Source organism: Manacus vitellinus, unplaced genomic scaffold, assembly GCF_001715985.3.
Source record: "Manacus vitellinus isolate BGI_N305 unplaced genomic scaffold, ASM171598v3 scaffold_61_pilon, whole genome shotgun sequence".
Lineage (NCBI taxonomy): Eukaryota > Metazoa > Chordata > Aves > Passeriformes > Pipridae > Manacus > Manacus vitellinus.
The window spans coordinates 3,432,061-3,435,307 of NW_021940696.1; the positions used below are offsets into that span (position 1 = coordinate 3,432,061).

The 3,247-nt window shown below is 54.1% G+C and overlaps 1 protein-coding gene across 1 annotated transcript in view; it reads right to left on the reverse strand.

Moving 5' to 3' along the window:
- Positions 1-3,247, reverse strand: part of LOC103765061 (dysferlin) — a 63,491-nt gene that overhangs the window by 6,341 nt on the left and 53,903 nt on the right. The window lies entirely within an intron of this gene.

Below are 3,247 nucleotides of genomic sequence, written 5' to 3' on the forward strand. Positions count from 1 at the left end.
AGGACATTTGGGAAGAGCCACAACTAAAGCAGCTCTGATCCCACCCCCACCACAGCCTGCACCCTTTGGAAGTCCCTCCTCCCATTCCATAACCGGCCCAGGATGATCCAACACTCCTAGAAAAAACCCCAAACTGGAAACAAATCCCAGGGCAGGATTTGGGGAGGAATGAGGGGGAAAAAGACACAAAGAAAACCTAAAAACCAACCAAATAATGTCTGAGCAGAAGCATCCTGAGGAATTACAACGTGGAACAAACCCAGAATTCCAGGGGGTTCAGCAGTGCCAGGCACAGGGAGAACTTTAGGATTGACATAGAAAATGGGGTGTCACAGCCTGTTTTCCATGGAATTCCTTCCTTGAGAGAAGATGTGGCAGTGCCACGATCAGGAATAATCTGTGCTGACCCCCCTGGTCAAACCAAGTGACAACACCCCAAAAATGCACATTTAGGACATTTGGGAAGTCCTTCCTCCCATTCCATAACCGGCCCAGGATGATCCAACACTCCTAGAAAAAACCCCAAACTGGAAACAAATCCCAGGGCAGGATCTGGGGAGGAATGAGGGGGGAAAAGACACAAAAAAACCCTAAAAACCAACCAAATAATGTCTGAGCAGAAGCATCCTGATGAGTTACAACGTGGAGCAGCTTCTCCAGCAGTTTTCCAACCAGGATTTCTAACAATGCCATAAATCAAGCCAGGGCAGTTTCCCAGAAGTCATTAAAAAGCCCCCAGTGACAAAAAAACCCCTCAGAATTAATTATCCACCATTTGTCCCTCCAAGTCCAGCCTCCAAAACGCTCCTGGATTTTGGGATTTGACCGGTTGTGCCCCGGAAGGGAGAAGTTTTGTGCCCCGGGCTGAATTTGGGTTCCCCGGGTGTTGAAAGTGGAGTCACATCCAGCTGGAAGCACAGCTGGGTTTTTTTGTGGTGGCAGCCACTCAGATCTTCCCAATAATCCTCATTCTGGGGAGATCCTTCAGCGTATTCCCCAAATGTTATGGATTTATAGCCCCTAAGATGTTCTGTCGCAGCCAGCTTGGACAGGACTTGGAGCAGCCTGGGAGAGTGGAAGGTGTTCCTGGGTGTTCCTGGGTGGGATTTAAGGTCCTTCCCAACCCACACCATTCCATGATTCCATGACACTCCACACCCAGCCCAAGGTGTTCCCTCAGCCATTCCCACTCAGCCGTGGGAACGTTGGGATTGGTGGGATTGAAGGTCCCTCCCGACCCAAACCAGTCTGGGATTCTGGGATTCTCTCAGCTCCAGTTCCACCCTCTGCCCCTGCCCAGTGGGATCATTTCTGGATTCGCTGGGGGGTTGTTGGGAAAAGTCCAGTGCCTTTGATGGAATTTTCATCCAGTGCTTCCGTGGGTGAGTGGGAATGGCTGGGTGAACGTCTGGGGCTGGATGTGAAGCTGGAAGAAAAGGTATCCTGGAATCATGGAATGGTCTGGGTTGGGAGGGACCTTAAATCCCACCCAGGGACACCTCCCACTATCCCAGGCTGCTCCAAGCCCCGTCCAACCCGGCCTTGGACACTTCCAGGGATGGGGCAGCCCCAGCTCCTCCTGCAGGAAGACATTCCATCTCCATCCTGGGCCCTCTCCAGCAGCAACAACACCACAACCTCTGGCTCGTTATTCCAGTGGTTAATTATCCTTCATCTCACAAATTAGCCCCCAGTTCCCACTGGACCAGCTCCTCCAGCTCCAACCCCCAGCTACTGGATCTCATTTCCCTCTTGTTTCAGGAGGCTCCTGATGGCAAGTTAAATTTAAGGACCACCCAAGGAAACCCTTCAGGAAATCTCCAGGGAATGCTGCTCCTGGTCTGCACAGCCCTTCATCCCAGCCAGTCTCCAGGGAAAACTAAAGCAGAGCAGTCCCCTGGCAGAGCCCAGGAATAAATTCAGAACCTCACAATATCAGCTTTGCAACATTTTCCCCCGTTTTTGTAAAACTAGACCGTTTTTTGGATGGAAATGTGCAATTCCGGGCAGTTTTCCACCCAAAACCAGTCGGGTTTTCGGTTGGAATCGGCTCTTCCCCACTTCTTCTGGAAGCAGTGGGGTTAAGGATGGTTCCTTATGGATGTGGGCCTTGATTTCCCACCCTGCCCTCCTCCCAGCATTCCATGGATCCTGATAAACCTCATCTTCATCCCTGAGCACTTCCAGGCCCTTTCCCACTTTTCCATGTCTCCCCCTGCTCCTTAAGAAATCCCGGAACCCTCCAGGGAAACCACGGCACGTTCCCTGCCTGGAAAACAACTGGGTGCACAAAACTCTCCCGGGAAAGAGAGCTGGGAGAGGATCCAAGAGGAGGAAAGGAGGGATGGGAAGGTCTTTATTCCAGCCCGTGATCCATCCCTGTGTCCCGAGGACGACGGAACCACAGAGCCCTTCCACGGGAACATTCCAAGGTTCCCTGAGCTGTCCTTCCCATCACCCACCACTTTTCCCGGGATGAGAGGGGCAGGACGCCCACAAACCCCTCTGCCTGCAGAGTGGGAATTCCTCAGAATTCCCTGTGGAGTGGGAAGATCCCCCCTCCAGGGATGAACGCAGCAAACCCCGCTGGCCAGCGGGACCCGGCGGCGCTGCCGGGACACAAGCCGGGATCAGAAGTGGGGAGGGATCGGTTTTCCACGTGTTTAACCAGGGATTGGCATCCCTTCCAAAGGTCGGGATGCCTGGGGGATCCTTCGGAGCAAACCACCCCCAAATTCAGTCCCTGATGGAAGGGGGAAGGAACTCAATCCCTCAAACATTCCGGGGAACGGGGCCAAAGACACAAAGGCGGAGGAATTCCATGAGCCACGGCCCCGCTTTTCCAAAACAGCTCCGAAAGCTGCCCGGGGGGAAACTCGACCCGGCCCTTTAACCAGAAAACAGGGAGAGATCCCGAGGAATGCCGGGTGGGAAGCAATATTTATAGGCCTTGGGGTTCCTGCCTCCTGCCCACGCCGGGTCTGTGGGACACCGCTGGAATGAGCGCTCGGATCCCAGGGAAACACGGAGCGGGTCGGGGTCAGGGAGGCTCCACTGCTGCTCCTGGGCATGCAGGGGGGTGTGAGGGGGAGATGTGGGCAGGTCTGGGCAGTGGGGGGACTTGGGACCCTGTGGAGGACCCATGTTGGAGCAGTTCCTGAAGGAATGACCCCGTGGAAAGGGACCTGGAGCAGTTCCTGAAGGAAAGACCCCATGGAATATGGACCTGGAGCAGTTCCTGAAGGAA